Raw genomic sequence first — 13996 nt, 5'->3', positions numbered from 1 at the left:
TCTCGCTGCAAAGGCGAGAGTGCTAACCACTACACCAACCGTGGGGCCCAAATATAGTATATTTGGTTGCGAAGCTCGACTTCACCCCTAGGTGCATAATGATCCTTTAATATTTTGATGGTGTTGTGCAGTAACGCATCATATTTTGCATCAGTTAAATAATGGATATTGAACTGAGGCTGTAAAATGTGTTTTAGTTGAAGATCAAAATCGAAATCACAATAATCACTTCAATTAAATACTGTATTGTCCTCAAGTCAATCAGCCCTATCATAAACAGCATGGTGGAGGCAGGAGACACAACAGACAACAGAACATAGTACGATGGAGACCGGTGACGATGTTTTAGTGGTAATTATCTTACCACTACGAGTTACGTAGTATGTGCTTTAAAAAGTGCATATTCATCATCTCTAGACCATGGAGCATTTATAAGAAGTGCACATATTCTCCTTGTTTGCCCATTGAGCCTAAGAATGTACTGAATTGCCACTATTTTCAGTGGAAGTCTAAAGTCTGTGGGAAAACGAGTTTATACTTCTCGCTTGATTTACGTCGGTAAACATTTTCTCAAGGATTATTGTTCGCAATGACTCGTTTTTAGCTCTTTGTTAAATATTTAAAGGAAAATAGACAATAATTATGTGTGACACAAGAGTGATTGACAGCTGATGATGTCCATTTGTGCCTGACCACAGGTGACGTGTGTGAATGTCCGGTTGTCAGAACCATGTCTCTGTTGCAGGTTCTTTTGACTCGGGAGTAAACGCTGATTGTCTCCGTGTCTTCCTCATTCTCGCTCATCTGAGTGAGGTTCAGTGAAGTTGTTCCAACATTTGACCACTGCCTCTTCTCTCCCTCACCTCCCCTTTGTCCTCCCTTTAGTCGTACTAAACACCGCTGACAGCATCGCTGCTCACACGGATCCTCCCCGTGTTCTCTCTGCTCCCAAAGACCCAGTGGGGGCCAATGAATGGTGTCAAAAGAAAAGGAAAACAAAGTTCGGAAGTGTTCGTGTTACTTCCCCCTTCATCTCCTGGGACTCCGTCACCGAATCGATAGTTTTTCATTAACCTGTCTTCCTTCCTGCAAATGAGTAGGTCTTGCCTCTGGTGCCAGTTGATGCTCCAGCATTAATGGTGTTATCTCTTTCTCTCCAACCCACTCACAAATATACACTGTATCTCTCGCAATTTAACTTCTATTCATAGACATGTTGTTTGGATAAAAGATTAAGTAAATGACAATAATGCATCGTTACCACACCGAGATCATGATATATGTAAATAAAGTTCTCGGGGCGGACCACAGACTGTACATAAACTTCCTCACACTGGACAAAAATGAAGCCAGACTATCCTGGATACTGTTGACAAGTGTGGTATCGAGCTTGTACACCTGCTTATACCTGATTCTCAGTCATTAATCATAGCATTTCATCACGTTGTTGTTTCAGCATGAGTTTTAAATCACTCTTTTGTATGATTGTGCATACACATACAATTATTATAGTGATTTTTGATGTTATTATCACTCATAAAAGTAGAGGGTGGGTGTAGCATGGCAACATTACTGTATACGTAATGTTTAAAATGAAGAATTAGAGCACTTTGCACTTAGGTTGTTGAATGAAGAGGAAAAAATGTCTGGTGCAGGTTGGACAAATAACGAAGCACAGCTTTTGTGTTTCACAGGTTATGGATTGTTTGTGACGATGCAGCCTATACTGTGTTTTCTCTTGTGTCTGAGTGTCTGTGTGTTTTGTGGTGATAAATGTGACTGTGCTCTAAGCAGAGCAGTGAGTGACTGGACACAGTCAAGTAGTGGACAGAAAGTAAAATTGTCCCAGAGTCATGAAATGGGCTGTTTCTTCTCTGTTTTCTGTTAGTGCATGTCAGAGTCAGAGTAAATCCCCCAACCGAGGTTATTTACTCACGTACCGTTCAAAAACTCAATAGGGGGCAGGAAATCGTGAGCAGGGTTGTAAACATAAACTCTACCTCATGTGCTAAAAGCAGCAGTCTGTCAAAGTTTAGCATTTTATCAAACACTCAACTGATTTTGCGGAAGCAAAACGTGGTTGTGAAGCTACGATGTTTATGAACTGCAGCCTGAGCTGTAAAAGTGATTGTCTTCACTTTATTTCACAGTCCTTCCCTTAACACAAAAATGCATATGGCAATGGAATGATGCGTATTACCTTTCTTTTACAGCGTGTCGTAAAAAGTTAGTGTTATATTCCTCTAACCATCATTTTTTCTCTCCCTCATTTACCTGTTGAAGATAGAAATAAAGAAAGTGCCCTTTTTAATGGTGAGTGATGAGCTTAAACTCGACAGTGAGCTGCGTCGAAGTGATGTGTCTTTCTTTATGTTTAAAGTTTCAGTGTGTAACATTAAGCTTTATTGGCATAAATTGAATATACCACCCATAAGTATATTCGTATAACTGTTTTATAATAGAGATTGTTTGGTTTTTGTAGCCTTAGAATAAGCCCTTTATTTGTATTTAGGGCAGGAGCCGTGCCTAATGGAGGCCGACATCATGGACTGGACACAACAACCAGAACCTTTGTTTCGTGTTTTGAAGCAGAAGCTTAAAGGACTCATATTATACCGTGTTTCTCCAAGTTAACCTAGTTACCTGGTGTCCTCATGAACATGTCTGTGACATGCTTTGGTCAAAATACCTTAAGGATGAAGCACCACAGCAGTTCAATCACCTGCCAAAACAGCCCTGTTCAGAACGCTCTGTTTTGAGTGCCTGTCTCTTTAAATGCAAATGAGACACAAGAAACTGCCTCACTGAGGCCCCGGCAGCTAACAGCAGTTAGCATATGGAAAAGCCATCACACAAAATGTATCCAGTGGACAGATAAATCCTCTGAGGCTGGAAGTTTTGTGTAGAACTCTGTGCTGCACTGTGCAGCCAAGAATAGAACACAACAGCTCTTCCTGATACTACTGCCCTCGCCTGCACTCTCGCGTTTTTTAGTGACAAAGCGGAGCTCCGCGAGACAACAATTCCAGGAATGTCTCATTGTGACGTAGCAATGAGTGCGTCGAAGTCAACATCGCCTGTTTTATCTCCTGTACTTAGACTGGAGCGAACCACAAAAACATGGGTGAGTCATCTTTGTTCACACTATGCAGACTCATAGGGCCTCCAGAGTATATAAGTAAATATAAGTATTATTATAATTAAAAAGTTGATGCATAATATGTCTCCAAGGGCTAGATCAGGACCAAAATGATCCTCTTGTGTGGCTTTATTCTGACTTGTGTTGTTTTCATGGTCTTACTGGCAATAGAACTAGTCACATGTTTTGCAGGTTCATATGGGTTTAAAAACCTCAGGTAAACCCACTCAGTTTAGTAAGAAGGTAGATCAAATATTACACACTACACCTTTAAAAAAACATGAAACATACCCACTCTCCCGGAAAGACCAAGACCATCTCCTATGTCTGTCTCTATAAACACAATGAAGCCAGTGTTGTGGGGGATGACCTTGCTCCTTGTACAGTGCCAACCTCCTCTCTGTGATAAATTAATCTCTTTTCCTGCGCGGACGTGCAACTCCAGTGTTCCAGGAGTGGCTAACACAAGGTGATACAGCATGGCTTTACATTTGCTATTAATGTTGGTTTCACTTAGTGCCCCTCTGAGGACTGGAGGTAGTGGCACATGCTGGAGCACAGCATCTGTCACACCTGAGTGTGGGGAAGCGGTGCGTTCTGTTCACAAACACCTGCTTCAGTTGTCGCTGGCGTCATCAACAAGTACTGTGTGATTTAGCTGCAGCAGATTGTGTTTTATCTGGTAATTCATAACCTTGATTGCTGTTCCTGTCAGTACAGTATATCCTCGACGCAAAAGAATGTCTTCATTGATGCTGCACACGCTGCGGTGTTCTTTAGTCTGAGCCATAAATTCATAAAACACTGCATTTCACTGTGATGAGAGGATAAACACAGAAGCAATGAAGAACAACTCGAGAAATAATGAGTTCAAATGATCCAAGATGGAGCCCTGATTCAGAGGAGGTGATTATCACAGCCAATGGAGGTTAAAATTAAGCAAAATGATGAGGCATTTTTTTTGCATTATTAATAAGTCATACAAGTGTGTGCAATACAGGGGCTTATGCTGCTCATGCAAAGCTTTTGTCTTAGACTGGAATGGCAAATGGCAACCATGAAAACTAACTAACAGGAAACCTGAAATGAATATTTTGCAAACCAACCAAATTGTAGAATGGAGGCGAATTCAGCTGGTGACCTGCCAAAGTGGCTGGTAGAGCTGACAAATTCACTGGCTGCATCCAAAATTTATCAGCATTTGGCTGCTGGTAATTTGCTGCCCTGAAGGGAAGATGAAGGCAAGACAACTGCCATGGTGTCGCCTGGATCCAGATGGCTCAGGGAAAAAGAGGATGGATGCAAACACTTTATCAGCAGGCCTGTATTCCATACGGCACTCAGTGGCTCGAATATAAACTATATGTATCTTTGGGTTCTCCGTTCAAACTGTGCTCTGCTGTATGTGTGACTCTGTCTTCTGGGGGTGAGATTTATGTCTGAAATATATATATATATATATCCTATATATATAGGAGAGCGTCAGAATAGACAGATTTCTATCGGCTCGTTTACAGCAACTAGGAGGTTTTTGACCATAAAAACAAGTTAATGTATCTAAGTAGACCTCCATAACTAACATATATGTGCAACAGGACCACTCTATGTGAGCTTTAAGCAACAGTAAAACAAGTTGTGCTATTGCAATATTATATAGCATGTTTTGTCTCGCGGTTGATGTGAGTGATGTGCAGCATGGGATGACTGTGCATGTCATTTGGTTGCGTAACAAATTGTGTTCAGTGTGAACGCACAGTTAGGTGTAATTAAGACCAAAAAAAAACAGATTTTGCAGTTAATTATAATGGGTTTTATTCACAGAGTTGGTTATAAAACCTTAAAAGTCAGCTGTTGCTTCACAAAATTGCATGGAATGTGTCAGCGATTACAGCGTGTAACAGCCAAGGTGACTCGTGTTAATTAGCAGTTTAATGCAGTAGGTAATAGACACCCAAACATTCTCCATGTTGTAATATACTTTGGCAGTTAAGTCAGACAGTTGCAGCAGCTTCGCTCAGTGAAACATCCTGTGGGATCACATGCAGCAAAAACTCACCTTGCAGCACCTGAGACAGGAGTCCTGTGTGAATCAGTCTGCACATAGAAAAATGAGCACGCTGGCTGGATGCCCCCAAAATAAGTTTCCAGATTGTGAAAACAAGTGAGAGCACTGGTGTGTGAATGACAGATTGAAGCTAGTAAGACTGATGCAAAGAATCTGAAGGAAAACGGCAACCGGTGTTACTTGACATTATGTGATCTGTGAGGGACATATTATGCAAAATCAACTTTTTAATAATTTAAAGCCTTATATTTGGGACTCTGGAGGCCCTATCAGTCGGCAAAGTGTTAAAAAAGATGACTCACTCGTGTGTTTTTGGTACTCAGTCTACGTACAGGGCAACAGTATCTGAAAACCAGATGTCCGCGACAAGTTCTATTCTTGGCTCCACAGTGCAGCACATAGTTCTACACAAAATTCCAGCCTCAGAGGATTTATCTGTGCAGTGGATACATGTTATATATGACGGCAATGTGCCTGCTAGAGCCTGCAAATGATCACTTTTCCAAATGCTAACTGCTGTTAGCTCCCAGTAGCCTCTGTGGCTGATGTCATTTCCTGTCCCTTAAGTTTCGTTTTTTCTTTTTTTTTTAAGGTGGACTTAAAGAGATACTACTAAACAGAGTGTTCTGAACAGGGCTGTTTTGGCAGGGTGATTGAACTGCTGTGGTGCTTCATCCTTATGGTATTTTGACCAAAGCATGTCACAGACATGTTCATTAGGACACCAGGGAACTAGGTTAACTTGGAGAAATAGGATATAATCTCCCCTATTTATAAAAAAAAAAATAAAAAAAAAATAGGGTATGACTCCTTTAACACTCATTAGGACTTTTTGTTTGAGATTATTAGCCTGTTGCATGTTTCACTGTCGTGTGATCAAAGTGATTAGAATGAGGCTTCCTGTCTCTCCTGGCTCAGACTCAAGCTTCAGTTGTTTCATTTTTTTTGGGGTGAAATCCTGCAGCTGCTGCCTTCGAAGCAGCTGAAGAGCGACGTCAGCTCTGATAAGGATGATACATGTATCCTTCATACTGAATGACAGATGTGTCAGTTGTTTGTCTTTATTGTATCTCCTACAAAATATTTCCAAGTACCATTCCCTGCACTCCCTTCGATTGGTGTTACTGTGTTGGGGCGGCTTTGTCCTGCTGAATTATGTCAGGAATGATTTGGCTCATTTTGCTCTGCAAAACAAAAACATTCCCATCCTCCAGAGCACATTTAGGAAAGAGGCATAGCTTCCTTTGTTCTGTTTTCATTGTACACGTGATCCAGTGATTGATACTGATGTCCCTCTTTGAACTTTATCTCTGCTTTCAAAAGTGTGGTTGAGATCCTGTGACTGGATTTGTCTTCTTGATCATTCCTGAATGATGTTCTTTCTCAATTTCTCCTCCGTTTGCGGCACAACTGCAACTCTGGTTCAGCAATCGATACTGTATGTGGTTTCACGTTTGTTATAAAATGCTGCAACGGCCTTGAGGAAGAACCTTCCAAATACAAATGCACTGTACTCTCCTCTCTGCTCAATATCGTGGCTCTTTTCTTTCCTTCTGGAAAGTAGTAAAAGTAAAAAGTACAAGATTTACACACCACTGTATTAATAAAAATCCTTTGCATTCCTCAAAACAAAGCAAATACAAACACAAGGAGGAGTTTTCTCTGGGTTCTCCAGCTTCCTCCCACACTCCAAAAACATGCAGATTTGGCGATTAGGTGAATTGGTCACTCTAAATTAACCGTAGGTGTGAGAGTGTGAGTGTGAACGGTTGTTTGTCTCTATGTGTGTCCCTGTGATGGACTGGCGAACTGTCCACGATGTGCCCCCTACGTCAGCTGAGATAGGAACAGCACCCCCCGTAATCCTTCAATGGAGGATAAAGTGGTAGATCATGGATGGACGGATGTTTGGTTACACTTAGGTCGTTTGTCATTAGGTCGTCTACATTAAACCTTAGTGCTCAAGTGGCACTGATCTGTTGCACCCATGGTAATTTGCCGTGGGAATGATACATCACTTATACATCAACTCCTTATATGGACATCCTGGGGTGTGGGTGTGTTTATAGATCACATATTCAGGCTTTGAAAAAAAAAAGTTTTTTTTTCTGTCTTCTTATGTGTTTTTGCGTCAAAGTTATGATTCATTTTATATCCCATTTTTAGTTGTGATATAAAGTAGCAATAACTGTGCAGAAGTCACAAAATTAGATTCATTTTTCTTTCCTTTTTGTTTATGAAAAGGAGCCAAGGGAACTTTGAACTGTGACGTATTTCCGAATTTCACAAATTCAATCCGATTTTGAGTACTTTTTGCTCAGGTGTGTTTCTATAGTTGGTGAAAAATAAATATTTTTTCATCAGATTGTGTAGGTTGTGCTGAAAAAAAGGATATAAGAGACTTTATATTGCTTATTCTTTTAGCCTCTGTTCTGTACATACTGTCTGTTTAAACGTAATGGAAGAAAACAGCCAATATCCTCTCTGTTCTAAGGGTTAAACATTGAATCTAGAGAATCATCAAAAAGTATCTTCCAGACTTTTATTGTAGGCCATGTATCTACGTATTCCAGTGTTTTTTTTAGGATACATTGCTCATTGTCATCACAATAGAATGTCTATGACACATTATCCTTCTTTTTTATGAATGAGGGCGGGCACGGTTCCAGCTCAATCGATGCCACTTACGTCTCGATTCGTTTCTTTCTCCTCCTCCTCCTCCTCTTTCTCGGGACTTTCACCTTTCCCTCCTCCTGCATGAGCAGAATAACGGCAGCTTTGCTGGCGCACACAAAGTCATTCAGCCACTGGCCATATACTTCAGTGAGGCTCTTATTTGGATTAAGTTGTTTACACATTATCTTGGATAGTGTGTGATTAAGTCTCACAGCTGCCATGAATAAAACAATTCCAGGAGCCGTGCTGCCCTTCTCCTGACTGAGTGTAGTGTTTACCTTTTAATACACAGAAAAACACGTTGTCATCTTTATCCTCTTTGGGACGTGTACTGTAAAAAAATAAAATAAATAAGAAAAAAACTGTTGTAGCAGTTTTATATTTGGCCTACGTAATTTATAGGTTGCTTTAACTGCCTCGTAAAAGCATTCCCCACAGCATCTTCTAAATAGCTCAAGTGCTTCTAAATACAGTAAATAAAGAGACGCACAAGGTTATGATGCACTGTATTAATTCTTGTGCGACTGTGAGACTCAATTAACAGGAAGTGAAGCTTTTAATTGAAGGTCATTTTTGAAGGATACAAGCAACAAGCTACAGCACCTGAATAATGCAGTGAGAATGGAGATCGGTGTAATGCTCTACTTATCAACCCTGTCGTCGGGCAATTATGTTGACATACTATTCATTTGTCATGCCACCCAGATTACAGCGTTGACACACTGTTCCACAAATATTCGGTGTGGTAACGGCGTCACATCCACACAGACAGCAGCAGATTAAGTGTAGTTATGGTTATGGTTGTGGATAGGGAATGATTATGGTCTTGGCCTTAAACAAACCTGGACAGTTTCCATTTCCTGGTGTTTAACTTAAACTATTCTCAGGGCTGAGTGCAGCCACATCCTCACAAGTTTCACACAGGACAAAAAAACAACAACATTTCACACACAACCCAACTATTACAACAAAACTCTACTCATCAAGAAATATGATCTTAATACAATTTGCACAGAAAGTGAAAACAACATCTTTTCATGGCACGGAAACAACAGTTATGGGAATTAGATAAGACTCAACAATGCATAAACTCTGCCAACACACAGAGATGCAACATTTTTAAATGTTTCTATAGTTCCTGATCCTGCCAACATCAATCTGAAGTGGATTTTAAATGTATCATCAAATCCTGTATTTATCGCGTTCTACACCATGACATTATGTATTTAAAACCATTGGAAATACTTTTTCTTCAGTTAAGAGTTCAGTTAAGCATTCCTAATTGTATTATGTCAAGTGACGTACTGTATAATTTAACCCCCGAGTGCTAAAGCGGCACATATCTGTGCACTCATGGTAAATTGCCAGGGGAATATTACACAACTCCTTATATGGACATCCTGGGGTTGTGTTTATGGGTCACATTTTCAGGCTTAAAAGAAATGAGGGGGGTTTTGTACGTTTAAACATAGTAATGGAAAAATGCAGCCAGAATGCTCTGTGTTCTAAGGGTTAAGAGGGCTGTGCATCTTTGAGTCATGTTAAGTGAGAACCGATATAAAATATAAATGTATTTCAGTGCTGGGAGTCAAACTATGGAAACTCTGTTGTGTAAGTTATCATGGACTATAATTTAAAGTCATGTCTTTCACGTTTCTGGTATTCTAAGAGAAACAAAAATAAGCAATAGGCTCCAGGCTGTTCTCTTATTTTGGTTTGTGAATAAGTCATGTATCTAAAAGCTACTACAGTAAGACTACTTACAGTAAGAAAAATGACTTGATTTTTTTCACTTCAGCAGTCGTGGTTGTCACGTCTTGTTGTGCTGTATTTGTCAGCAGGGCTGTGACACTGAAACACACTCAAATACACTGCATTTTTATCGCAGCTGTGGGCCCTGCTCTGACCCCAGAGGGTCGCAGAGCCCCTGCAGGGTCAATGGAGATGTACGGCCTCAGCTGCGCAATCTGACACAGCTAATGCAGCTATTTGTAATGGGAGTCTCTCCCTGTTATCAGTGGCCAAGTGAGCTGAGGCCAGAGCATCAGCATGACATTACACCAGTGTCCACATGGAGCTGAGCAAATAACAACATTGGGCTGAGTGGACTCATGCTATGATACTGAATCTGCAAATTGATTATTGTAATGAGGAAAATAAAACAAGAAAATCACGAAAACATGCATTTTGATACTGTGCGCAGCCTCATAATCATCAGTATGTCATACAATATAAGTTCTATATTCTAAATTTTGATTTGCAGAGAAGACAATTTCATTTTTATCTATTTATGCTCCTCATAATTTTCACAAATTACAGTAAGTTATGTGATACTTTGGAATTATAAATGACAAAATACCAAATATCACACAAATGTCAAATTAAAGTTTTCTTTATACTTTGCACTTCACTCAAGTGCATAGAAATTATTTTAATAGCTGTTTTTGCATAATGAAGAGAGAAATACTGTAAAACACAGCGACACATTGACCAAAGCAAAACATCTTTAAAATACTTGCCATTAGCAACAAATGAAGTTAATGTAATTTAAGTCATCTACTTGTGGATTTGAGCAATGAAGACAACACATGGTGAAAATCACTGGATCAAATGTTGTGGAAAAAAAGAAAATGCTTCACAGGCTTCACAAATCAGATTTGGAATTATCTTTTGTCACAACAATGACATCACGTCGCTCACAGGTCATGACCACAGCAAAGAACATGGTAATATGCATATATTATAGCTCATTAGTGCGGTGGAGTGCTTCTGTATAGTGCGACTTGACAGCCGTGATTGTTTTTGAAAGTAAAATGATGCACCTCCACTTTATCCCTTTTGAAACGTAGGTACGCCTACTGCATCCAGGGTAACCAAGGCAACCCGTGCAGATCGCCTGGTAATGCCTACATAAACAAATCTGATTCGTTTTAACACTTGAGGAAACGTTGCCGTGGACGTTGTAAGAAAAATGCAAATGATTGATCCGCACTGTATCACCGCTCTTCTCATCTTTCACGACAGTCTGTGATTAGCTCTGTGTTTGATTAATGACTTTAATTAGGTGTTCAGATCTTCTTTCTTTCTTTTCTTTTTTCCTCTGTGAGGTCCGTGCCCACCTTCATAACACTTTGCTTTTCTCTAAGATCTATAATTCAGCTCAAAAAACTGGCTGCCTTCTTCCTCCAGCCACAGAAGCAAGTGTTTAATCACCCAGATAGTGCTGAGAGATTCTTCCAGGCTTTTTAAAAGATTAAGAGAACATTATCTGAGAGGGAGAAGATGGTCGACGGGGTTTTAAATACACACTGGATTTCTCTGCTCTTACGGTCTTTTTATTTTGGTAATTTCCCCATTGCCTATATTCATCCAGAGAATGGCTTTAGAGAAGCTTTTTCCATGGTGATATATTTTTTACACACAGACTATTTTATTATTTGCCCAGTAGAGGTGAGGAGTCTGCTACAAAGGATCAACTGAAAAAGGTCTGCCTTCACGTAAAAGATTCAGCTCTTATACACTCAATGGTCATTTAGGAACGCCTGGACAACTGCTTGTTATCACAAATATTAATTAGCCAATCACGTCGTAGCAACTCAATGCGTTTAGCAGAGGTGGAAAAGGTACTAAAATATTGTACTCAAGTAAAAGTACCAATACTTTGATGAAGTAGTCATCTGAAAATGTACTCAAGTAGAAGTAAAAAGTAGTAGTAGTAGTGAAATGTACTTTAAGTAAAAGTTACTTAGTTACTTTGCGTGGGGTGTGAGGGTAGTAGAAATATGAAGGGGTCAGAAATCCAAAACTATTTTGGAGCTCACGCGCCCGGCGCGACACAGGATATTATGTCACTTTTGGCCCTGCCCTCTATGTTCACGCACCAGTGCTGGTGCTAATCACATCATCATCCGTCTGGTTCTGGTGTATATTTTCCCCCCTGTAATTTTTATTTTTACTCAGTAACGGATAGGATTTATAAAGTAACTAAGTACAATACTTGAGTCAATACGTACTCGAGTAAAATACAAAATCCTGATTTTAAATTGTACTTAAAAAATACAAAATACACAAAAAAAGTATTCAATACAGTAACTTGTAGTAAATGTATTTCGTTACTTTCCACCTCTGGCGTTTAGGCATGCGGGCGCGGTCAAAACATTCAAATTTAGCATCAGAGGGAAAGAAGTAAAAAAGTTTGCAGTATGTCAGAAAATGCTTGTGTTACACACACACAACATGTCTTGTGTTTAACAAAAACGATTCAGAAAGGATCCAGTCAGAGGAAGTTCTCTAGGCAAAAAGTCCTAGTTGAGGTCAGAGGTCAAAGGAGAATAACCGGACTGGTTCAGAATGATAGAAAGGCAACAGTAACACAAAATAACCAACTTGTTACAACCAACCGTACTCTCTGAACACACACATGTAGCATTGAAGACCACACCAGCTGCCACATCTGACACTTTTTATTAGGTGTCCTCGCCTCCTCTGTACCCAATAAACTGCCCAGTGAATGTAGCAAAGTCTGATAAACCTGCTAAAATGCACTCTTTTTTTGGTCATGTTGTTTTTTAACAGCTGTTAAATGTTGTATTTACCTCAAGGTCACTTTCTCTCTCTGAGTTATTTTTGCCTCTCGATCTCTCCTCACTTGTTTGTCGCTGCTGATGCATGTTTGTCACATGACGCCTTGCTTTGTGCCCAGTGTGATAAAGCTGCAAACACCAGCGAGAGAGCACAACAAAGGAAGGATGCAAATCTTTACAAAGGGCTTTTTTTTTTTTTTTTTTTTTTAGATTCATGCTGGGTGAGCACTATCAGCGACAGCCCCTTTATAATGAAAATGGCCTGTAGCAGAGCTGCACTCCAGAACCATGTAGTATTTATTTCCAGAATAGTAAATTATGCATTTGGGTAAACAGGGATTTAATCGCCTCCCCGTGTGCAAAGACCTGACATTTGATGTTAAATTATAGCAATAAAACTCTGGGCAACACTACAGTGCATCACAGTGCCAAGCTGGCATAGACTGTGGGATCTGTTCGATTAAAATGTGGACTAAATAGAGGTAAGCCAACATGGTCGTACTGACCTCAGACACCTCAAAATAGCGCAGGATTTAATTTAATCTTCTTAAAGGTACACTTTGAAGTGTACCTTGTGCCTCTGTCTTCCAAGAATGAGCCTGAAAACACTGCTACCGGCGGGCACACAATAACACACAGTAACATTAATGTGTGCATTACGGCTGCTTGTTAAAACGTACAGTATTGGATTGAATTTGTGAAATTTGGAAAAACGTCTAGTACAAGTTCCTTTGGCTCGTTTTTATGTACTAAAAGAAAAGAGAAAACGGTCTAATTTTGTGACTTCTGCACAATAATTGCTGCTTTATATCACTACTAAAAATACGATACAAAATTAATTAAAACTTTGACTTAACAACACATAAGAAGATAAAAAAAACACATTTTTAATGCCTGAATATGTGACCTATAAACAGACACCCCAGGATGTCCATATAAGGAGTTAGGCTTAAATTTGGGGTTAAACAGACGATTTTGACCAGAATCTGAAGTTTGTAACACTCTTTTGCTCACACCAAAGAAAATCTTGGACTTTTGCATCACGGCACACAGGACTTGTTAATCCACTGCTGTTTCCACTAGTATTTTCAAATGTGTTATTTTGTTACTTTGGTTTGGTTTAAAATCCTTCACATAGCAATAAAACAGGGGAGGCAGCAGCAGCAGCGTTGTTCCTGCAAAAGTAAAAAAAAAAAAAAAGGAAAGGAGGAAATACCATAAATTACCATAAACTCAGAGAGTACAGAGAGACAACATCACGTTTGGTGTCGAGCTGTGCTAAAAAGCAAATGCTGTAATGCTAATTTTGAGACCTAAACATAACCTTAAGTACAGTGTGGATGCATGTCTGTCGAGCTGCAGCACTGTCGCTGACATCAGGCAACCCCATCAGTCAACACTGTGCAACCAAAACAAAGCCGTTTTGGCAGGAAGCCGTGCTGTACTACAAATGCCACAGACATTTATAACCGTGGCATATACCAGGCAATATGCCAGGCAACTTGTCTCTTCTCCGCCTGTATTTTTAAAAAA

The sequence above is a fragment of the Microchirus variegatus genome (genome assembly GCF_963457635.1).
Source record: "Microchirus variegatus genome assembly, chromosome: 16".
Taxonomy (NCBI): Eukaryota; Metazoa; Chordata; class Actinopteri; order Pleuronectiformes; family Soleidae; genus Microchirus; species Microchirus variegatus.
This window is presented reverse-complemented; position numbering follows the sequence as displayed.